The sequence below is a fragment of the Chelonia mydas genome, chromosome 1 (genome assembly GCF_015237465.2).
Source record: "Chelonia mydas isolate rCheMyd1 chromosome 1, rCheMyd1.pri.v2, whole genome shotgun sequence".
NCBI classification, from domain to species: Eukaryota; Metazoa; Chordata; order Testudines; family Cheloniidae; genus Chelonia; species Chelonia mydas.
The window spans coordinates 282,304,355-282,329,788 of NC_057849.1; the positions used below are offsets into that span (position 1 = coordinate 282,304,355).

Below are 25,434 nucleotides of genomic sequence, written 5' to 3' on the forward strand. Positions count from 1 at the left end.
CCATGAGGCATAAATCCAGAGAAGGTCCACAGAAGACAATGGAGTTATTCTTGGCTTAAAACAGTCAACCTCAGATCCGGAGCTGGTCAGTGCACCCCTGCTGTTATCATGTGTTCAGGGATCCTCAGGAGAAGGATTGAAATCATACACATTATGCACCAGTGTCTGTCAAGGTCTCAAACAGCTGGGATGTATATCACAAGTCAGTTGTGGTACTCAGCTGCATCACAGTATCTATTTGTTGGTGAATGCTCATCACAGGCCTTGTGTCTTAAGTTTCTCAACATTCCTCGTGATTCAGTGTCCTTTTGTTTGCCAACATTCTATTTGTACTTGAAATGGGTAAGCTTTGTTTTCAGAAATGTCAGCATTTCCAGGGGTCCATCTTCCTCCTTTTTCAGTCATAAAAAGGCTGGCTTTTTCTGCTTCATGTTTCAGAACAGCTTAAAACAACCCCCCAAAAAACAAAGAATGTAACAGAAGCAAAAGCTTCTGCCTGAAAGGTCTTGAAGAGCAGAAATTCAAAGAGACAAATGAACTCAAAATAGTTCTTACCATGCCCCTTCTCAGTCACCAACTTAATTCTCTTTCACTATCTGATCAAAAGTTTGTGGTGCAGTAACTGACCTTACAGCATCTTGTACTATTTTCTACTGGGGTTTGTTCTAAACAAAATACCATCCATCTGCTTTTGTCTCCACTGAAATGAATGTGAGGGCAGGTATATAATAACCAGCTCAGGGACTTCCAGGGCAAAGATTCACATGCTTGCCCTGAGCAGAGCCAAAGACCGCAGCTGCATGCTGTAAGGTTAGCCTGGAGATTGGGGGATGGGTGGGTAGGCAGAAGCTGGATCAGCTGTGAGGAATTAAGCACTTCCCCCACTAGGAGAGGAGTGGAATTCAGAACACTTTTTTGTTTGGTTGATAATAAAATGGATATCTGAGATCATCTGAGGCATTCCTGAGACTTAACTTCTAAGGTAGCTTTTTCTTTCAGAGGGCCCTTGATTCTGGTACTTGACCCTTCTGTTGATTGGCCAGAGCATGAATGTCAGGATTAGTGCACTCAGCAAGCTCCAGGTCTTTAATAAAATATATGAAGAGCCTGTAACTGAGGGGAAATGTCAACTTGTTCACTGCTCTTCTGGTAAATCTCGATCCCCTACTCCAATCTGATTTTATATCCCAAAGGGAAACATGGGAGGCCTGCCTTCCTTTTATCCTAAAGTATTTATATATATTCCTCCAACTTTCACTGCACTAGCCCTTTAATGGCCTCTGGGACTGAGGTTCTCTCAGGTTCCCTGGGTTAATGGTAAGGTTTTCCCATAGGCCCAATGTACCATAGTGCCCTTTTGGCTCCAGAGAATGTTAAAACACCAGTGTAGTGCAAATAGCATTCCCAATGAGCAAGATGGATATTGCAGATCTTTCCACTACAAAGAGGTGGGAGGAAGAGAAGCACAGATCACAAAGATGTGAGAGATTAAGGGAGTAAAAACTGGAAGCCTGGTAGACTGCTCCAGGTAGGTGAGAGGAAAAGCCTGAAATAGTGTGACAGGTTTCATAGCAGAGGTAGGGGGGTGAGGTTCTGCAGGAAGACACATCCAAGAGTTGCTGTAATGGTCAAGGTGTTATAGTGCTGAGACTTGGGGAGATAGTTTTTGTTCCTGTAGAGATGTGAGACTGGCTGGCACTGAGGTTTCTCAATTCACTGTGCTTTCCTGGATGTTAGGGATCAGGAGGAAAAAGTCAGAGCAGGAGGTGTGCTAAGAGGGAAGCTTGTCTTCACTCCTTTTCAGCAGCAGTTATTGTTATTACACTTAATTAAAAGAGATAAAAATTTGCTCTAACAATGAAACTTTCTTCAGCCCCAATCCTGCGTGTACTTAACTTCACTATGGTAAATAGTCCCACTGAACTAGTCACAATAGTAAAGTTAAGCATGTCTGTAAGCATTCACAGGGTTGGGGCCTAAGACTTCAAAAGGCAGAGCTGTTTCTTTCAGTCCTGGACCTCAGTCCTGGGACTTCTTGTGTGTATGGCTGGACGGTGCCTGCACAGATCACCATTGTCTTCAGTGGGTTTTTGTGAGTGCAATAGTCTAGTCCACCTCATCCTTAGCTTCTGCATTTCCTGACTCTTATAGATTTACATTTGCAATTTCAACATTAAAAAAAAAAACAACCAAGTTCATTCAACAGTTTCAGATCTATATATCCTTGACGCAGCTGCCCCTCGGTAAGATTTAAAAACAACACTCCTGCTGGTATCTGCTACTGACAGGAGGAAAGAAAATTAGCTCTGGCTTTCTTTCTTTTGAGGGGAGGGGAGCAGAAGAGGTTATATAAGGAAAACATTTTCAAAATGATTAGATCAACTCCTTGATCATTTGGTTTGTAGGGAGAAAAAGGCATTGCAGAGTGTTTGTCAGCTAAGGATCCAGACCTGCAAAGACTTCCATGTGCTTTGCTATAACGATACAAACTGGTCCCAGGGGGCCTATATTTGTGTGGTTAATAACCAAATTATTTCAAGAAAGATGGGCCAAGTACAATTGATTGAAAAAATGTATATAGTTGTAAAAATGATACATACTGTAAACCTATTATATATATGCTGCCACAGCTCTGCTGTATTCCTTTATCTTGTATTTCTGGCACATTATTGTAGGTTTTTTACATAATGAAAAAAAGGTTGTATTCTCAATTTATCTGCTTTTTCTTTTAATGAAAAGTTAATAACTAAGGCCCCGATCCTTCTAATGTGGGCCTCTGCAAAGCCCTATTCATTTCAATGAATAGGTTTCAGACCTGGGGCCTTTATTTGAATGAATACTTAGACAACCCGTAATAGGGACTGATCTAATCACATGAGATTGATTCTATTGATTCCAGCATGTATGAGCAAGGGTTGAAGGAGTGGGCTAGGGTTGCCAGGTGTCCAGTTTTCGACCGGAACACCTGGTCGAAAAGGGGCCCTGGTGGCTCCGGTCAGCACTGCTGACCAGGCCGTTAAAAATCTGGTCGGCGGCACAGCAGGGCTGAGGCAGGCTCCCTGCCTGCTGTAGCTCTGCATGGCTCCAAGAAGCAGCGGCATGTCCCCCCCTCGGCTCCTACGTATAGGGACAGCCAGGGGGCTCCGCACACTGCCCCCGCCCCAAGCGCCTGCTTCACAGCTCCCATTGGCCAGGAACCGTGGCCAATGAGAGCTGCGGGGGTGGTGCCTGTGGATGGGGCAGTGTGTAGAGCCACCTGGCCATGCCTCCACATAGGAGCTAAAGGGGGGACATGCTGCTGCTTCCGGGAGCTGCGTGAGGTAAGCGGCGCCTGGAGCCTCTGAACCCTTGACCCCCTCCCACGTGCCAACCCCCTGACCCAGCTCTGATCCCCCTCCCACCCTGTGAACCCCTCGATCCCAGCCCAGAGCACCCTCCTGTACCCCAGCTTCACCCCAGAGCATACACCCCCAGCCAGAGCCCTCACCCCCTCCCGCATCCTAACTCACTGCCCCAGCCTGGAGCCCCCTACCGCACCCTGAACTCCTAATTTCTGGCCCCACCCCGGAGCCTGCACCACCAGCCGGAGCCCTCGCCCCTCCTGCACCCCAATGCCCTGAACCAGCCTGGTAAAAATGAGTACGTGAGTGAAGGTGGAGAGAGTGAGCGACAGAGAGAGGGGAGGATGGAGTGAGCAGGGGACGGGGCATTGGAGAAGGGGTGATTCAAGGGTGGGGCCTCAGAGGATGGGCGGGGCAGGGGATGAGGCAAGGGTGTTCAGATTTGTGCAAGTAGAAAGTTGGCCACCCTAGAGTAGGCTCATAGTTTGGAAGTACAACTACATGCCTAGACATATAACCGTATTCTGAGCCCAGGCAGGTGTTTCTGCTTTTCTGTTCAGATACTCCCAGATTTTCTATTAGGTGTTGTGAAGCAACGTTAGGCACGGTCAGGAGCATGAGGGGTTTACAGGGAAACCTGACAATGCTGCAGGAAGTGTTTTTCAATAGGTGTCAGACTTCTAAGTCTGACTGAACCCATACTCCAGCATGTGCCAATGGAGGGGACTGTGTTTTTGCTGACGTAGCCCAGAAGCACCAAACACTTGTGTTCATTCTAGAACCTACAGTAACTTTTTTCTATCAAGTATCAGAGTGTTAGCCTCCATCTCTTGGCCAAATTCTAAGCAGGGTTATTGTATCCTGGATCTAAATTACCTTTCCAACTTCAGTTAGATCATGTATTCTTCCTCTCTGAACTGTTGCGAATTGTTATGTACTGTTTAGACAGCTGCTCTGTACCATTCCTGGGAAAGCTGCAATTCTGTGCTGGGTCAAATTGTATATATACACAAACAGAATTTTGTAAACCTCTTTGGGATCCATCTGGATAAAGGGTGCTATATAAACAAGAGATCATCATAGCTGTATACAGAGACTAATATTCATAATCCCCATTAGCACTGTGAGCTCAACAAATGATTGAAAGACTGCATAAATGGAAAACTACTTGAAACTGTGACAAAACATACATACTGTATGTAAGCATGTGGACATCTTCTCCTGCAAACACTTATACATGTGTTTAATTTCATTACCATGAATAGTCCCATTGATTTCAGTCCGTAAGTGCTTGCAGGACTGGGGCCAATGCATGCACTGTAGGTATAGTCTAAACTTCCCCGCTGGTGTTCGACGTTATTTATTAAATAAAAAATAAACAAGTTTTAACCCAGCTTTCTCCTGAGATGACTCAGAGAGATGCTCCAACTCCTATTGTATCTTGGCCTAGAGATAATACAACTCACCTGCAAACATAACTTCGCAAAAATAATCCTGCATTTTTAAAAATTGTATTATTGCAATAAAGTGTTGAGATCCCAGTCAGCGATTAGGTCCCCATTGTGCCAGGTACTCTACACGCTTACAAGGGGGAAAAAAAGTGATGCCTCCTGCAAGGACCACCAGGTTCTAGAAATGACATTAGTGTGATACAGCAGAAGAGCTCTGTGTTCTTAGAGCCTGTGACGCTGTGCTATGATCAAATCGAGGTGTCCCGTGAAGACGGTTCTATGAACTCTGTTGGGAAGGTGTATCTGTCACAGGCAACTTGTACATTGGAAGTCACTAGAAATTATTCTTTAGAATTTTTAGGGTGCACTGGAAGAAGAGATGTTTCAAATTTGCATCATGGAATGTTTTGCATCTCTTTAAAGGCTCTGGGGGAAATAGACTGAACAGTACGGTTTGGCCTAGTGCTATTGTTACTATTATTTCCCTTTTTAACCGTGCATTCCAAAGTCAGCCAGGGCAGCCTGTTCCAGCATTATTGTTGTGCATATATAACTTTAATATGTAAACTATTAAGGCACCAGAACTGAGTTTATATTTAGTAATGGAAAATAACATTCCATATATTATCAAATGAAAATAGATATATTGCGCTCTATTCAGTGAAAAAATTTCTGCTGTCTTCTACCCTGGGAAAACTATGGAAAATCAATATTTGGCTTTCAGACCTTGTGTTGTAATTGACTGTAATTGACTGGCTACAGAACCTTCTTGCTGGACTTACTTAGAATCCTAGATACTATTGATGGGAAAAGACCTACTGGGATCAAGTCCATCTCTCTGTCAATGTAGGATTATTAATCATTGGTCGTTTATCAGGGCTTTTTCCAATCCAATATCTCCAACTTCAGGCTTCCCTTAGGTTTCCTAATGTGGGAACACTGGCAGGTAGTATGTCAAATAACAGATGTCACCTGCTTAGTGCAAGATTGCAGACAGGTTCCCTCTTTACACGAGTGGCTCTAAGCATGCCCCATTAATCAATTGCAGGCCATTTTTCTCATAAAACAGGCCTTCTACATCCTGTAGTCATGGAATCTGTGCTTTTTGGTAACTCGCTGACAAAAAATAATTGTTTTCTACAGTCTAAACTTTTATTTCTTTTATTTTCTAGTCTTCATGATCATGAAGATAGTTCATATTTTCTAGTTAAATGTAAACGAATGCCATGTGGTCTTCGTGAAGCTGCAGATCACCTGAAACAATGGCTCTGATAGCAGACCTACCCTGTTCATCTGTGTGTTATCTGAAACCTATAGAAAACTATTAAAATAACTATTCCATTTAGCTTGTTAGCTCAAACATCTAGCTAATGTACTTATCTCACAAGTCCAAACTACCTCTCTGGCTGCCAAACACCAAACTATCCCCTAACCAGCTTCCAAAACCTCCAGCTTTCCTCTTACAATTTCTGCAATGCAGTTATGCTTTATCGTTTAAAAAAATATCTGCAGTCTATTATAAACTGGCAATAGTGGGACTGTCAGAAATACAGTATGTCCAATTTCGTATAACACAGTGCTATTCATTTTAATATGTCACTCTTTAAAAAAACCTCTATAGATTTATTTAAATGAAGCTGCTCCAGTACTTCTAGGTCGCTATGATGGTATTCCACAGAATTTTGGGCTTTGCTGAAGAATTTAGGTTTAGTTGCCCATGGATCCCATAAGGAATTGAGTACAGGAAAGAGTTTGCTAGGAACCCTAGTAAGAGAAACACTACTGGATATATTGCACATTCAGGATTAGCCTTTAGAAGTAGCTGGAGAAGGTGAGCCCTGCAGCGGCTATAAATTTGCCGAATAAAATTCTTTTAAGCAATGGACACTGTTGACAAAGTGAGACTGAATTCAAAGACAAGATATACAATGTGTCTTTCTCTAACTATAAGGATAGCCTTCTAGGGGAAACACTGACCTTTCCCAGGGTGAAAAAAGCATGACTAAGACCAGTTTAGTGATGTAAATGCAAAATAAATTAGCAACTTTATGCTTCTTTGTTTTGTGAGCTATAGGTGGAAATGGTCACGGATGACAGAGAAATTACCTATCTCCTAAAATAATCTCAAGTGTTTTTTTGCCACTGAAGGCCCTTAGTCTCTGCTACATCTCCCTGTCCACCCTGCTAAAATCTTTATATCAGAAGGTTGTAAAGAATCTTTATATCAAAATAAATGTTTGTTGTTTATTATTTGCATTACAGTAGTGCCTTGAGGTTCCAGCCAAGATCAGGGTGTTATATGAAGACGTCATAAGAGACGGTGCCTGACTCAAGGAACTTTGTCTAAAGAGACTGGGAAGGAAGCAGAGACACAGATAAGAGCAGTCACTTGCCCAGGATTCGTGGTAGAGCCACAAATAAAACCTTCATCTTATGACTGAGCCCTGTGCCTTACCCACTAGTCCATGCTGCTATGACTGAGGAAAGAAGGCTCTTCCAGCTTTTGGGAAATTATTGGTTCTAGTACTAATATCTGGTTAAAAGCACAATGTGTGAGTGTTCAGAGAGAGGAGTAGAGATGAGAAGAATCTGGGACTAACATCAAATCACGCTACAAACTTATGCCTGATGCATGAGGCTGATGAATAATGAAATCTATGCTGGTATGTACTCTTTATATAAGACTGGGTGAGGGCTGTAATTCTTCTTGTGCACGGGCTCAGTAAAGTCACTCTTGGGAGGACTGTTTGCACTTTCAGGCTTATCTCTATTTATAATCAGTCAATAAATTAGTAGCAAAAAAGCATCCAAAGAAGTGCTAAAAAGCTGGTAAAGATGAGAGCACATGGCTAAAGGAGGCAGTTTGTTAGAATTTAATATAGACAGCTGAGAAAGTAATTAAAGGAAGGGGTGTAAATGTTTTAATGTGAAGGATGCCGTGATACCACCTGAGAGGGGGAGGAATTACTTAAGCTGTGTGTGGAATAATAAGGTGGAAGGGCTGCAAGCTAGAGAAGAGGGAATTTAAATCAGAGTTCAAGAAATATGATAGAGTATATTAGACAACAGTACAACTTGCTAAAGGAAGCTCATGGAGGTACCATTACTAGAGGCAATCAGCAATAGAATAGATGCAATCCACACAGCCCAGTCCCACTCCTATTAAGTCAATGAAAAAGTTGCCACTGATCTCAGAAGCAGGGTTGTGCAGTTATGCATTTAAGGACAAATCTTGCCCCTGCTCTGTAGATGTGCTGAGTCTCCTGGCAATAGAACCAGTATGGTTCGACTGTGCAAGGAGGGACAGGATTTGCGGGAGTGGAATTCACAGGGCCTAGGCAGTTCTGCGTGGCCTGAGACTCAGCTCTGTGGCAAATCTCTGTGGACCATAGCACAATGAGCAGGACTTGAGGAAATGTGGTGCCAGAGGAGCCTCACTGCCCCACAGCAGAAGGGAATGCATTAGGGCTTAGCATTAGCCGCCTGCTGCGATGCCTACTACTCTCCCTCTGCCCTCACCCCCACATGTTTTCATGGACATACTCTGGGCACAGCCTGAATACAGGGTAAATTATACATAGGGCAATTCTTGCCTTACTGTCGTGGGAGTGAGAGACGAGATGACCTCGAAAATGCTTTCCAACCCTCTCATTTGAATTATGAGGCTGAACAAGAATATTTTGATAGGAATCCATGTATATTCATATCTCATAATCTGTCTGGAATCCTATTTACACAGTTTTAGTAGCTAATAATCAGCTAATCAGGAACTGAACTGTGGTTTTATTATTCTTGTGCCTTCATTCATAAATTGGTCTGGCAGAAAAATGGGAAGGTCATAGCTTGTTGCTGCACACAACTGATGCCAAACTCACAATGTAAGTCATAAATCATTCTCAGCATGATGAGGCCTATAACTTTAATGTTACCATCTACAGATGAATGTAGAAGTCTGCAAATGTGGACAAGAAGCAAGGGGCACCTATGCTAATTGGCTGGCTGCCTGCACACATTTCTGGGTTTTCGTAGTAAGGAGGCTGTCCCTTCCAGCCCTATAGTTCCATGCTATACAATTTAAAATTGTCTAGTCTCCAGGAATCTTCTGCTGGTGTAGGGCTCAGATGTCTGAGCAGGTCTTGAAGTGTAAGGATTCCAGGACAGCTCTTTCTTCCATCTGTCCTTTTCCTAGATTACCAACATAAACTAAATCAACATACGCCAGCTGTAAACTGACTTGAGTGCCCACAGGAGGGGTTGCCACTGGTTTAAATAGATTGTTTTTTTAAATGAATTAGTTAAGCCAGTGCAACTTTGAGGTACAGACAAGGGTTCAGAATATCTTTTAGTATCTGTTTTGTTCTAATAATGGGTTGGTACATGTCAAGAGAGTTCTGTAATGGTCTGTAGGAAGGTCACCCATCATGGGCTTCATGAGCATGAATGGAAAGACCTTTTGAGGCTTGAACCATACTTGATCAAGAGAAATTCTAAAATACAGCTGGTGCCTCATGTCTATTTAGAGGTGCTGTGCCTCAGAGAAAGCTAGAAGACTGGTGGACAATTCATAATTACAGTGTCAATCACAGAGGCTGGAATTCATTGCTTCAAAGATTAGAGGAAACACAAGCATTGGAACACACTGATTGGTGGGATCCCTGACCCCTGGAACAAAACCTTTATTGCGAAGGGAGGAAGTGTATGCATGTTGCTAATCTGAGCTATGGCTTCTGCTGACTTTGATATTGAAAGTAACCCTGATAAGTGTGCAAGTGACTGAAGCCTTTGCATTCGTGGTATAACTGATCAACTAACACTCAAGGACAAGAAGTGTGTCAAGTGGGCTGGCCATAATACTTAGCCTATATATAGTCAGTATATCTGCATAGTTTGTTCACCAGTATCTCATTCATCTTCACCTGGATTCACTGACAATTCCTAACATATTTAATAAATGTAGGGGTATTTTTGGGGTAGGGAGTGCTGATCTCTCTAAATCAAGAGATGATTAACAGAGAGCTTTCGAGCTAAGAGTGAGAGAGACACTATATGTTACAAGTGACTGTGAGCTTTCCTAGGAACTAATGCCAGTGATATCCCATCAAGGATTGCTCTTGCTCAGCATATTCAAATAATGTGTAATGGGGTCACGACACTCTAAAAGGGATATAATTGCATTTTATTACTCTTTTAGGCAGCATGAAGCAAGACTTCTGATGTTTTGACCTCCTGGTCTTGGTAAGAGATGCCCTTTAGTTTAATAAAATGTAATTATATTCTATTCAAGTCATAGTGAAAAGTCATTACTAGAATGGTATGGAGAAAGGCAATCCTATTTTGTGGAGGATTTTGATATTTAAAAATTTGGTTTCATTCTGATTTAGAACAAAAACAAACAAAATCCTTTGAAATTCTCTGCAAAAGAAAATAGAGTCCTGGTCCTATCTGCTGGACCCTGGAAGGTCTGGGATCTCCCACTCTGAGGCAGTGAGCCAGGTGGGTCTGCCAAGAAGCCAGGTGGAAGAGCTGGCAGGGAACCAAGAAGTGTTCTATTGAACCCCGGCCTCGCTTCTGGAGGAACTGTACTGAAATCAAACAGTCTCTGCAGAACTTTTTTTTTTTTTATCAAAATCTAAAGTCAGGATTTTCTCGACCAGCTGTAGTCAATAACCATTTCAGTTTGCTGCTCATTACCTTTTCCTGCACTCAGGAGTAGCCCTCATTCCGCAGTCCACCCCTATTTAGCAAAGCACAGCACAGCACTTAACACTGGGTATGTTTTTAAGTACCATTGATGTCCGTGGAATTAAACACATGCTTGAAATTGAATAGGGGTGGATTGAAGCCTGTGCTTGAAGGTTTGCTTAACCTGGATTCTTGGTGTTTGCAAACCAACCAGTCTCTTCTGACGCTGAATCCCATAAGTGTACATAAGAACAAGCTGGGCTTTGAGCTAATTGGGGTTTACCCCAGCTTGAAACAGGCAAATTTCACATCGTTCAATTGGTACAAATTGACTTTTCCTTGGCTGCTCATAGGTATCAACATCGGTGCAACTACAGTAGAACCTCAGAGTTATGAACATCAGAGTGTACACCAAATATTGAATAGGAGCTACTCCAAAGTGCAGATAAGGCCCCATACATATACAATTCTGGATAGTGGAGTTGGTATTGGTGTATGTGGGAGGGACCTATGGTTCTCCCATGTAGAATCTCCAGATTTCCCTTTTTGAAACCTATATATTTTACCAACTGTGGATGAGGTTCTTAAAAAAAAAGAGAGAGAGAAACTCTCAGCATGACCACCTCCCACCAACATTAAACATGCTATCCCTTTAATTTACTTCACCTGCATTGGCTGCATGCCAGGCAACCTAAGCCTTGGCTGGCAGTACACTAGCCACTATTGCACTACCATGTTGGCTCAGTCAAGGGCATTTTTATTAGTAACTAATTTATTGTACAACATAAGCAGAAGAATGAGATTTCAAAAACAATATAAAGATTTATAATCTGCAAGAGGCACCAAAAATGCTTTTGTACACATAAACTCTGAATACAAAGAGATTGGGCTTGCCTCAAGATCTACAAATAATCCAGGAGGTCCTGTAGGGTCAGGTTTTTTTCAGCTCTTGATTTGTTAAGTGAACAATGGCACTTAAAGGCAGTTGACTTTTATCTTATTAAAATGAAAAACATATGTGTCCCTTCTCGCAGGTCTTCTGTTCTGGTAGAGTTAGGAGGCAGGAATTTGCTATGGGTTGATATCAACTTTTCAAACATTGCTTTTGAATATTTTCAGCACACAAAAGATAAGTAACTCTTACAAATAAGAGGATAAGACATAACACAGAAATGGCATGATCTTAAGCAAAGAAAAATTTAGGCCGAATAGAGAGAACTTCCTAAATGTGAACCAACTGCTTCAGTCTCTGCATGAATGTATAAAGCAGAGAGGGAACAAAGAACCTTCTGTTATGGGCCTGGTAAAAACTGCAGTCCTTACTCTCCTAAGTAGGGCTAGTAAAAATATATATTAATCATTTGTCTTTTGATGTGTCTCCTTTCCAGGATCCTAACCCTCTTTTCCATTCCTCCTCCCCACCCCAGTGGGCATATCCACCAGCACAGCTAATCAGTAGTATGGAGGGGAGTGTATATTGTAACCCCCCAAGAGGCATAGCATTGGGCATATTTCCTCCCATATGCTTTGTTGCTCCAGGAGTCATTGTTGTACCTGCCTGAGTTGCAATAGCTCCTGTATCTCACATTGTGAGCTGCTGCACTACCCATATGTTGGGCCAATGCCACAAAAAACAACTGAGTCAATTTTTGTACATTAGATAGCTGAGCAGCTCTGTTGCTTGGCCACTAGAAAGTAGACTTGAGAAAGATGTTGAGAATGCAAAGACCATTGCTCTAGGTTCCCAGGGGACTGAACCAGAAGTCTACATTTCAAAAGATGTGTAAGCAGTGTAGCTTAATTTCTCAGCAGCTAAACAAGACTCAGCCAGGGCTAGATATCTTCAGTCCCAACAAAGTAGTGTTGTGTGTGTGTAGTGTTTGGGTGGTGGGGGAGTGGAGAGGGAAGGGGAGAAGTGAGAGAGAGAAATAATTCCTACCCCCGTAACTGTGGAATGCTACTATTTTGGACTCTTATCACTTCTAGGAATATATCTCCAAATAGACAATGATTATTATTAAATAAACTATTCATAACAGTTGTATTACTGTCATGTCTAGGAGCCCTAGTCATGGAGCAGGACCACACTGTGGTAGGTGCTGTACAAACACAGAATAAAAAGATGGTCCCTGCCTTCAAGGCATTTACGATCTAAATATGAAATTCCAGGAGCCTCAGTAGTTCAGCATTTTCAGATAGGAGCTTTTATTAATGTATTTTCCTAATCACCACCCCTTAGTATATGAACGCTGTAGGACGAGAATATGAACATATCTGTTTTAGGTTACATCTAGAATCAATATACTTTCAGTAAAATACAACTTCATTTGTATGTTCTTTCTCTTCCTGCACCCCCAGTCTCCAGCTCCACACACAATAATAATAATACGACAGACTCTATACCCTTGTCTCTGCCTCAGGTGAATCTGTTACTTAGATTTTCATGATTCATAAGGCTCCTCAGTGAAGTAATATAATTCCCATATCCTGATAATTTATTTAGCTTTGGAAAGTCTTGAGTTGATGTCCCATTTTACTGGAAATTGTTGGAAGGAAAAAGAGAGATGTGAAAGTAATAATATGACTAAATATGAACTTATATATCTAGAAACAAAGAACATAAGCCAGACTTTCAGAATGGAGTACTCAATCCTGGAAAACAGTGACTTTGAAAAAGGTTTGGGGGTTGTGGAGGATAATCAACTGGACATGAACTCCCAGTGCAATGCTATTGGCAAAAGAACTAATAAGAACATAAGAAAGGCCATACTGGGTCAGACCAATGGTCCATTGAGCCCAGTATCCTGTCTTCCGACATTGGCTGATGCCAGATGCTTCAGAGGGAATGACTGATACAGGGCAATTTACTGAGTGATCCATCCATCCCCTGTTGTTCAGTCCCAGCTTGTGTCAGTTCGAGGTTTAGGGACACCCAGAGCATGGGGTTGTGTACCTGAGCATTTAGCTAATAGCCATTGATGAACCTATGCTCCATGAAGTTATCTATTTTTTTAACCCTGTTATGCTTTTGGCTTTGATAGCATCCCCTGGCAATGAGTTCCACAGGCTGACTGTGCGTTGTGTGAAGAAGTACTTCCTTATGTTTGTTTTAAACCTGCTGCCTATTAATTTCATTGGGTGACCCCTAGTTCTAGTGTTATGTGACGGGGTAAAGAAATATCTCCCTATTCATTTTCTCCACCGTTCACGTCTTTATAGACCTCTATCATATCCCCCCTTAGTAGTCTCTTTTCTAAACTGAACAATCCCAGTCTTTGTAATCTCTCCTCATATGGAAGCTGTTTCATACCCTTGATCATTTTTGTTGCCCTTCTCTATACCTTTTCCAATTCTAATATATCTTTTTTGAGGTGGGGCAATCAGAACTGAATACAATACTCAAGGTTTGGGCATACCATGAATTTATATACTAGCATTATATTTTCTGTCTTATTATCTATCTCTTTCCTAATGGTTCCTAAAATTCTGTTAGATTATTGACTGCAGCTGCATATTGGGCAGATATTTTCAGAGAACTATCCACAATGATTCTGTGACAGAATACACCCTTCATGCCATTGTAATAATCTTTGTACAAAGTATGCCTTGTGAGGTATCATTTGAAAACTCATCATTTGCTGGTCAGTATTGTCCTGATAAAATATAAGTGACAACATTATATGTGAAGTTATAAGATTCCCCGTATGATGCTATTAACACATGTTCCAAGCCCCACCACCCTGCCCAAGCAGAAGTGGAATGTGTGTGTGCCTTAATTTGCATTTAAGCCGTAAACAGAGTCATCAAGCAGGAAGGAAAAAAAGGGAATTTGAAACAGGTGAACAAAACCAGTAGGGAACATCCTTCCACGTAGATTCTTTGTCTCCTGGTTCTCAGCTGGAAATGTTTTTCGAAGAGGGCACTGAAACTATTAAAAGGAGAGACAAACACCCCAAGGGACCCTTTTTCTCTTTCCCTGCCCATTGCATTCTCTGCACCTGAGAAGATGAGAGGAAACAGCCAGCAGACTCTGCGGGAGGGGTTCTGACCTGGAGAGTTTGGTCAGTAATCTGCTGGAGCATGTGGGGTGAGAGTTTGCTTTGCAACTAAGGCAGTTTCTTAAGTACATACCAGCAAGTGTTTTATCTTAATTTTTCTTGTAACCATTTCTGACTTTTACGCCACATTACTTATATTCAATAAAATCTCTCTTTGTAGTTAACAAACTTGTTTTACTGGTTTATCTAATCCAGTGTGTTTAAATTGAAGTGTCTCGGTAACTATTTAAGGTAATGACATGGCATATTATTCCCTTAAAGGAATAACAGACTTAATATATTTGAGCATGAGCTTTCGTGAGCTACAGCTCACTTCATCGGATGCATAGCATATCGTGGAAACTGCAGAAGACATTATATACACACAGAGACCATGAAACAAAACTTCCTCCCACCTCACTCCCCCGCTGGCAACAGCTTATCTAAAGTGATCCTCAAGTAGAGCCATTTCCAGCACAAATCCAGGTTTTCTCACCCTTCCCCCCCCGCCCCCACACATACAAATTCACTCTCCTGCTGAATGAGTTTGTGTGTGTGGTTTTTGAAAAAAAAAAAAAAAAAAGGGGGGGGGGTGTTGGGGGGGGTGAGAAAACCTGGATTAGTGCTGGAGATGACCCACCTTGATTATCATGCGCATTATAAAGAGGGGTTTCAAAGGGGGATGGGCTGTTGCCAGCAGGAGAGTGAATTTGTATGTGTGGGGGGGGGGGGGGAAAGGGTGAGAAAACCTGGATTTGTGCTGGAAATGGCTCTACTTGAGGATCACTTTAGATAAGCTGTTGCCAGCGGGGGAGTGAGGTGGGAGGAAGTTTTGTTTCATGGTCTCTGTGTGTATATAATGTCTTCTGCAGTTTCCACGATATGCTATGCATCCGATGAAGTGAGCTGTAGCTCACGAAAGCTCATGCTCAAATAAACTGGTTAGTCTCTAAGGTGCCACAAGTACTCCTTTTCTTTTTACGAATACAGACTAACACGGCTGTTACTCTGAAACCAGACTTAATATATGTGCACTGTCCAAGAGACGGTGGGGCAGTACAGGACATGGATTTCTGGGAGAAGATCTGGGACTGGGAGTATGCTGGGGCACCCTTGCTATAACCAAGGCTGGTGAGAGCCAGGGTATAGCTTGCAGGCTGCAGTTATACACAAACACTCAGGATGTGGCTGCATGCTGGAAGTCTGCTTTGTAACTCCCAGGTGCTAACTAAGACCTGGCTTGACAAATGATTTAGTTGGGGTTGGTCCTGCTTTGAGCAGGGGGTTGGACTAGATGACCTCCTGAAGTCTCTTCCAACCCTAATCTTCTGTGATTCTATAATACTACAGAAAGGCATTACAAGGCATTCAAGGTTGCAGGGCAGGGGTGACACAGCCCTCCACTAGTCTGGATTGTTTGCCAGTATGTCACATACTCCAAGATCTTTCTTGAGTGGTAACAGCTAACTTAGAGCCCATCATTTTATATGCATGCAATCCTGGGATGCATAAACAGGAGAATTTCAATCAGGAGTAGAAAGGCCATTTTACCTCTGTATTTGGCACTGGTGTGGCTGCTGCTGGAATACTGTGTCCAGTTCTGGTGTTCACAGTTCAAGAAGGATGTTGACAGTGATGAGCTGCCAATATCTTAACAACTGGTTCCCTCCTCACCCCACGAGGGGGTCATGGCCTGTCCCCACCCCCTGGGACTCCTGCCCCATCCAACCCCCGCGTTCCTTTTAGAATTTGGTGGGTGCAGAAACCCCACCGGCAGCTCCGCCCCTGCCCCCCTCAGGCTTCCCGCGAATCAGCTGTTTGTACGGGAAGCCAGGTAGGGCTGAGAAGCAGGTGGCGGCTTCACGCTCTGGCCCAGGGAGGCGGAGGCAGAGTGGAGGTGAGCTGGGGCGGGAGTGGGGCGCAAGGAGGGCCACCCACGCCACAGCAGGTAACCCCGGGGGAAGGGGGGCCGCAGGGGAACCATTCCCCTCCCCAGCTCACCTCTGCCTCCTTGGGCCTCAGCGCAAAACTGCTGCCTGCTTTTCAGCCCTCCCAGGCTTCCCGCACGAACAGCTGATTGACGGAAGCCGGGGGGGGGCGGGGAGGGGGGAAAAGCAGAGCGGGATGGAGCGTTCAGGGGAGGAGGCAGAGGTGGAGGTGGAGGCAGAGCAGAGGGGAGCTGGGGCTGAGCAGGGAGCTGCCACCAAATTTTCCCCTTGGGTGCTCCAGCCCCCATGGAGTCGGCGCCTAAGGTGCCACTTTTGGCCTGTTGTTAAATTTAAAAGCCCCTTTAGAGCTGGTTGTCCCTCGTGGGACAACCAGTTCTAAAAGGGCTTCTAAATTTAACAACCGGTTCCAGCGAACCGGCTCCAGCTCACCACTGGATGTTGATAAATTGGAGAAGGTTCAGAGAAGAGCCATGAGAATGATTAAAGGGTTAAAAAACATGTCTTATAGTGATAGACACTTGGAGCTCAACAAAGAGAAGGTTAAGTCTGTAAGTACCGACATGGAGAACAAATATTTGATAATGGTCTTTTCAATCTAGAAGAGAAAGGTATAACATGATCCAGTGACTGCAAGTTGATACTAGAAAAATTCATACTGGAAATAAGACATACACTTTTAACAGTGAGAGTTGATAGCCATGGGAACTATTTACTAAGCATTGTGGTGGACTCTCTATCACTGACAACTTTTAATTCAAGATTGGATATTTTTCTAAAAGATCTGCTCTAGGAGTTATTTTGGGAATGTTCTATGATCTTTGTTGTACAGGAGGTCAGAGTAGATGGTAAACAGTGGTCACTTCTGGCCTTGGAATCTATGACTCTATGAAAATACCAGCCATGCCATTCTTAGAATAACCAATTATTTGAAATGCTGGGAAGCCCTACGTGACTGAGCTGTGTAGGGAATTAAGCACCAGAGAGCTGAGTACATTTTGGTGTTGAGCCATCAGGTGTGATCATTGGTCTGGCTGGATGACCCCGCATTTTTTACTGCCTGCTACCCAGCTGCTCCTCTCAACCACAATCTAGCAATGCTTACAATAAACCTGGATTAAGAAAAGGCACAATCCAGAACTGTCATTACAGGCTACTTAAGCCTATAAAGCCCCAAATATCCTATTCTGTTGTGCGGACTCTGAAATGCTGAAGCTGTGCCTGTTTTGGAATTAGTAACCTTGGATGACTGCATTCTGGCAGAGACCAATGTGGAGAATACACGGCTGATAATCTGAGACCCAGACTATTCTGCCCATGGAAAGAACCTCTGCTACTTGGATAACTGTGCTGTGTGTTCAGTTGCTTAAGGAGACTCTTGGGAGACTTGACATCTGACTACACAGTAGTTCTGCATATACCACAAGTCTTTCTGCAGTCTGTGTGGTCACTGGCTGTGTTTGTCACACACCATAGAGGGAGCTATACCCCACAAGAAAACAATCAACCAAAATTTTATTTCCAGTCAAAATGACCCCTCAAGTTCTCATAGAGTTAGCCAAGCAGCCTTTCCACGTTGCTAGAAGAAGCTGACACAGAGGGACAAGTCTGCCAAATTTGATTAAATAATAGGAAGCTGATTATACACCACTAAATTAATCACCTCTTGTGCCCAAATTACTGCTGCAAGGTCTTGTCAGCTCGGTTCCCATCAGTGGTATATACTGGAGATCTGTCCTGGAAGATGGTTCCACACTTGTAGGGTGTATTCTCATCTTGTTGCATGTTTCACTAGGCTTTCTCATTGTTGTTAGTCTTACAGCTTTGCCTCTCCATCCTTCAATTGCAGTTCAATCTCCATTTCTCCAGTGTGGCAGAGCAGTTCCTCCCTTTCTTCCTCCTGGCTTCTTAAAAAATGTATCTTTAAAAAAATCAATAGAACACAATAAACTTTACTTTATCACAATAGAATAATATGTCTTAAAAGTCCAGTCTTTGACCAGTAGAATAGATGAAGTTCCTCTGGTAAAATTCAGTGATGGAGTTTCACACTTTCTGAGTCTCCATGTGAAACTAGCCCAATGAATAACACTGAAAGCAACAGAATGTTTTGTTATGATCAAAAATGTACATAATGTAAAGATCAAAAAGTATAATGTCTGGACAGATTTAAGTCTTATAAAGAAGTTTAGCTTTATGAACTATAAATAAATTGTATGATAGAAACCACCTAGGCTATTTATTCAGCTGCCAGTATTCCTCCAGGAGAAAAATAAATGGGTCAACAGGCTTTCATGCTTGAATGCCATTCACAAAAAAATCACAGATGTGCAGCCAAAGAGCTGAGGCACAACTGCAGTCCCATGAATAATAATATTGTACTTCTGTCTAAATTGCAACCTGAAATATTTTTGAAATGTAACATGCCTTTCTAAAAGCCCCAAGATCTTTCCTTGCCTATCTAAAATGGAGGAATTAAAGTCCTAGACACACAATATATTGTTTCCATAATACTGGAGGTGGAAATTGACAGAATAGATCTGAACACTTCCCTACAAATCTGAGGTAATCAAGAAAATCCCAAACTCTGTTCCTGCTTTAATCAAGGGATCCTTCCTAGTTAGGACACAGAATGGGGCAATCAAGGCTTTGCATAAACTTGTGATTAGATAATTAGTTTGAGAAGCTTGTATAATTAATAACATAGACAGAAATGGAATCCAGTCTCTCATAGGATATGATTTCAGAAAATGGGAACCTTGCAAATGGGGGAGGAGGGATGGAGGAAAATCGGGGGTTCCCAAAACTAGTGCCTAAAATTGTAAGCTGTTTGGGGCAGGAGCTGTCTTTGTTCTGCGTTGGTCAAGTGCCTAGCACAATGAGATCTTGCATTTTTGAGATCCTGCTTCTAGGTGCCACAACAATAAAAATAATTCATAATAAACAAGTAAAGGGCATTAAACAAGAACTGTCCACTAAGAAAACAATGAAATGCCCAAAATAAAATAAAAAATGAATAAGCCATGGTGAAAAATCTGGAATGTTCTTTAGTATTAATAGAGAAAGTCTGTAATGGGCAATTTAAGATGACTTAACTGGGGAGGCTGCAAACAATGGGTTAGAACAAATACCAGGTTGGAAGGAGTTATGTTTAACGTGATGGTGGAAGGGAAGCCACAGGGAGACTGTCGCTCTTTGCTCAATAGGAATATATTTAAATTTCTTAAAATAAATAATGTAGCCAATCAACTGCATGAAGAATTTGGGAAAGGGTCTGAAGTCTGGAAAACTGGCTCCCAGAAGATCAGTAGGCAGCACCAGTCTCTTTGGAACAACAGGTGGAAACTTTCCTGCCCAAAATAAATCTTATCAGCACACAGTTAAGCTCTTGGATGTCTTTACATAATATACATGGAAGCCGCAATTTAGCTGGTGAGGAAATAATACCCTTAGTCAAAGGTATACCACCAAAATGAGACAGTGGGAGCAGCCACCACTGTTTGAAGACTTTCATGTAATTTAGTAGTAGGTTGAATGCTTAGGGCTTGAACCTATTTCCACAGAGATTTATGGAAAACTTTGTATTTATCTCATGGGTGCAGGATCATCAAGATAGCACTTAAAGGCTGTGTCTTAAGACCCTTTTATACTTCCAATTAATATAGAGGGGTTGGGTTCCTTACTTCGTATTTTAATCTTTTGAATCTCAGTTGGATCTCTAATTAAAATATTCAGTTCAGTATGATTAGTTTTCTTAGCAGATGTTTTTGCTCAGGCATGAAGACTATTGGAAACCAATATGTTCTCTACACTAGCTATATTTCTCCTCAAAGACCATTCTGATCTAATTAGTGTGGGTATTAAAGGGATTTCCCATCCTAAATATACTAATTTCCTCAACTGCTGTGCCTATGTCTAACACATCTCTAAACATAGAGTATCTTCAGTTACCAATGCCCTAGAGCTTAAATTTTTGTGGCCTTAAAAATCAAGGATCTAAGATACTTGATACAAGTTTCTAAATCTCATTTGAAACATCTGATTTTTGAAGGGACTTGAGGGCACTCAGCACCTCCTATGATATGCTCAGCATCTTTCAGGATCAGGCCCTGGAAGCACTGTCACAAGAAAATATGTAAAAATCAGCATTCTGGATGATTTGGTCACTTAAACTGTCACAGAATTGTCTTAATCTGAGAATTCCTGTGCAATATAACATCTGGAAGCTGTCATATTTCATAGCAGTGGTACCTACCAGACTTAGCGAGGGAAGCTCAGGACACCATACCTTATTTTTTGATGGTAGCCTGTAGCGGGGTAGTCACCTCGCTCCTGCCCTGAAGGGGTTAAAACAGCTCTGGGAGAGGGCTTCCTTAGAGGAGCCAATAGTAAAAGCAGCCCTGGAGAGGGCTGTGGCTGAAAATAAGGGGCATGAGAAGAAGCTGGGGGAAGCTGACTGTGTAGCTGACCACAGCTGTGGCCAGCTCAATCAGGGCCCAGCTGGCCCTTATAAGAGGGCCGTGGGCCAGAAGCAAAGGAGTTTCACTCTAGCCCTGGAGTGGGAAGGGGTAGCTGGCTGAAAGTGAGGTACCTTAAGCGGAGCAGTGCTTGGGAAGGGCAAAGGGAGCTGGGGAGCTCCAGCCTGGTAAACCCCCAGGCTGCAGGTAGGGTGACCAGACAGCAAATGTGAAAAAACAGGATAGGGGGTAATAGAAGCCTATATAAGAAAAAGACCCAAAACTGGGGACTGTCCCTATAAAATCAGGACATCTGGTTACCCTAGCTGCAGGCCTTGGTAAAGGCCCAGAAAGGTACTGGGGCTGCAGAGGGGCAGCCTGAGAGTAGGCAGAGGTAGCTGGTCCTAACCCCTTGCCAATAATGAGCGGCTATTACACTGCAGTCTGCCCCTGTGAGCGGGGGTTAGATGCTGACTGGCAGTAGCCACTGAGGCAAGGTGGGTTTAGAAGGTTGGGGGTTTCCCAGGGGAGGGGAGACCCAGAGTGTGGGGGTACTGCTGGGGCAGAACCCCAGGGTAAAGGGCACTGGGGTCCGGGAGGGACAGGGATGCCAGCGGCAGGCGAGACACCGGCCAGCAGAGGGTGTTCTGAAGGTTGGAAAGAGCTAATTCCCGAGACAACAAGCAGGAGGTGCCTCACCAGTGAGTTGTTGCATCGTTACATAACCCCACTGGAAAGCAGTGGATATTCATGTAGCCAATCTTTTTTTTAAAATGTGGCTTCAGAAGCAGTTGCTATGACGGACCTGGGCATTCCATAAAGAGTCAAATTGGATTTAGCAAACTAGATAGAGGCTGAAAGAACTAAGAACTACAGTAAAATTGGAGATTTAACAAGAGGTACTAAGTGGAATATGAAATATTACTTCCATATGTTGGCGAAAACCATATGTCAAACAGAGGGAATGGTAGGATATCAAAGTAGTAACTGAAAATTGGTTGGGCTTGGAAAAGTAACTCAAAATCACTACAATAAACAGAAATACCATCACTGCTATCGATATTGTTAAAGGATGTTGGTACCTGGCATTAGATATTTCATTTTTATAGAAATTATAACTTCAAAAAACCAGTACTGCAGTTTAACTATTATATGAGAAAGGATGTATGTGGGCACTAAGTAAAAACAAATATAGTATTAAAAAAAGCAATGAGCTGATAATGAAATTAAAGTGTGTATGTATTACCTGGCGATATTACTCTGTATAAAAATATGATTTATGAAATTACATAATTTGTTGCAAAACTAGCAGCTGTTTAGTTTTATTCAGCTCTTTCAAGTGCACTTTATCGTCCACAATGTTTTGTTTTCTTCAAATATTGAACTGCCACAACAACAAACGTTATCTGGAGTCATGGGTATAATTATTTGCTATTCCATTGTTTTGTTGTGCATTGAAACAAACATAATTCACTTTTATGGGAGATTTTACAACTGGCAGAACTTAAAGAAAATGCCACCACAATATCTCAGCATTTACCTGAACAGCAAATTACTTCCTGTAATAATTACCATTTGAGTTTCCAGTAAAATCCTACATCTGAGCCAGATGACATCCAGTGGTGCTGGAACAATATTTGTAGTGGGGGTGCTGAAGGCAGAAACCATGTTTTTGGGTTGTTGTTACTACATCAAGCCAGGGGGTGCAGCAGCACCCCCTGCACCACTAGCATCTGTGATGACATCTGGCCTACAAGCTGCAATTACAGTGCTCATATATAGCTAAAATCAACAGCTAGTTGGAAGATCGATTTCTGAGAGAGAACCTGTACTCTGGTTTATGAGGAATGGCTTGCTAAAATTTGCCAGACAGCTTAGCAGCCTGTCCCCATGTATTTGAGATAACAGATCATACAAGAAGCTGGTTAACAATAGCGCATCTTTAAATATAAATAATGAACTCCCAGCAATCAGCTCTGTACAGATTATTCAGTGGCAAATTGCAGCTACAGTAGAAAATGGGGAAGATGCTGCTTCAGCGGTAAAAGTTTCTGCTGTCTTCTAGCATTGTGTCAGAATTTTTTTTGGTGGGGGGAGAGTAGGTGAGGTTAATTTTGGTCTATCTCTGCAGGTCAAGACCATCTGTACTATAACAGATCGTTCTTTGAGCAGTGAGATTTGGAAAGCAGCAGGAAGCTGATCCTGCTCCAGTGGAAGAGCATGGCAATTCTGCCATTTACTTCAACTGGAGCAGGACTTGATCCCACACTACTGGTCATGAATGGCTCAGTTACAAAAGGCCAGATCATGTAGCTCTTACTTGTATTGGTGAGCACTCATTCACAGGAGTGTAACTACTCCTGTTTAGTACTCACTGCTGCAACTGAGGGATTCAGCTCATTGTAACTAAGTACTGACGAGCATAAAATGCCTTCCGAAGACACAAGAAAATAGCAGTCATACCAAAATACTCTACCTGCGTGTTAAATAACGAAGTAGGGAAACACACCGAATGGTAATTTGAAAATATGGAGCAGTTGCATCCCAAAATATATACGAAGCCATTGTCCTGCAACAGAGGCAGAGTGTGTGTGTGTGTGTGTGTGTGTGTTTAAATCAGAGAACAAGAAATTGGAAGGGAAACCCTCTTTTTGTTAGAGAAAAGAAAGAGGCTATGAAAGAGGTCCAGTGGAATGGTGGGTTAGCTCAGGAGCATTTCATCTGAAAACATGGATTCAGGCATTTGGAAATCTCTTCGGCACCTTGTGTGGATCACCAAATCCCCACACAATTTTTTTCAAGCTTATCAGTATTCATCTGAAGATGTTGTCCATCTATATTCAGAGGCATACGCAGGGGTGTGACTAGAAGCTTGGACTAGCACCTGCTTGTGTAACAGGTTCTAGCAACTGTTTCCAACTCCTTACTTTCACATGCATAAAAATTTGCGACATTTCCCATATTTTGTGGCCAAAGATTTTAGGCAACCTTTACATGAAGTAGATGAACTGCTACTTTCAACAAACCCAGTTGTTTTTCTGACTCCCTTCTCCTTCTAGATCTGGACAGAAGCCAGTGAAAAATGTAGTATTCTCTGCTATGACTTTCTTTGCACTGACATCCCCTATGGATGAGTCAACAGACTCAGATAATTTCCCCCCCCACCCCCACTGAGAGCTATGTTCCACCCACTGGAGTAAGGGGAATCTCTTTTGTCACTCATCAGGAGAAGACAGAGAAAGTGGGAGAGGACTCATTTAAGAGCAGAGAAGGAAAGGTTGAGAGTCATAAGAAGTTTACACTTCATCTCTCATCTTAGAGTTTTAAATTGGATGAAAATGTTTGAAAATTAAAACTGACAAGCCCTTAATGAAGACTAATTGCACTGAATATTTTGTGTATTAAAGTATCCGATTTTACCTACAAATATGGGCCAAGAGTTTTTTTTTAAATCTATTGATTTTCGGTGCTCAGTCGAGACCCATTTTCAAAGAAGACTGATTTCCTGAGGGTGGATGATCAGTGCAGGTCAGGGTTAAAGAATTTACCACCACCACCTCTTCTGTTCTTTCTGCTTTCTATATCAATTAATGGTCTTGTCCTGCTTCAGACACTATAACTGTGTGACACAGAGGCCCATTGGGTGTTCATTATTCTGTCAGCAACTCCTGCCAGGGCCTGACAAACTACACCTAACACATTGTTGGCATGGTATTTGTCTGTAAAGAAGGTGGTGTAAGATATCAAATGAAAGCCTATAGCATAATGGTCATCATAAGCATTGAGAGATGTATGCATGAGTGCTATTCAAAAATTTATATGTATTTACTAAAATATGTTTAATCAGGCAGGGTTGATGAACAAGTTTTTCCCAGACAAAGGAGTATTTATTTACCTGTCTACCTAGATCTCTGACATAAATTAGGTAGGATTAGCCAAATATAATGGGAGTTCATTTGCCTTTGAGGTTAACAGGAAGAACAAGTCAACAGGAGGATGAGAAAGCAGCACGATGTAAGCATACTGGAACACAAGTAGCTGGGAAGGAGGATCTTATGTGGAGATACATTTCAAAAGTTTGCTGGAGAAGAAGGAAAAAGAACCCCTTGGTCATCCCACTGAGGGAGCAAAAGGGACAGTGCTTTTTGCATCCATGAAAGTTGGATCCTGGCTGGAGCTGGCAATGACAAGAGGTTGCTTTAGGTGAGAAGCTTATTGTAAATACAGGTCTTAAACTGTTAAAAGTTGTGATTATGTCTTAGAAACATGTAGTTTTGTTTGTAAGCATCATTGTTTCCATTATTCTTACTCAATACTCATTTGAATCTGTAAATCTCCATTCATTGTTAATAAACTTATTCTCCTTTTACAAGTATACTATAATGTCATGTCAGTGCTGTGATATTAAGGAAAGGGTGTCTTCTCAGGCGAATCAAGTAAGATGCTTTGTACACTGTCTCTTTGGAGGCAGCAGACTTGGTAATTACTGTGACTCTTCAGTGACAGGGGCTGGACACCAG

General features: G+C 42.3%; 2 long non-coding RNA genes across 2 annotated transcripts; one reads left to right on the plus strand and one right to left on the minus strand.

The window, feature by feature from the left end:
• Nucleotides 1-1,348: 1,348 nt before the first annotated feature.
• Nucleotides 1,349-25,116, plus strand: LOC122466101. Its single transcript, XR_006291364.1, has 3 exons — nt 1,349-1,528; nt 7,055-7,455; nt 24,890-25,116. It is a non-coding gene; the product is annotated as an uncharacterized LOC122466101 (long non-coding RNA).
• On the minus strand, nt 17,956-20,860 carry LOC122466102. The gene is made up of 2 exons (XR_006291365.1): nt 20,713-20,860; nt 17,956-18,548 (listed from the first exon to the last, which is right to left on the minus strand). It is a non-coding gene; the product is annotated as an uncharacterized LOC122466102 (long non-coding RNA).
• Nucleotides 25,117-25,434: the final 318 nt, after the last annotated feature.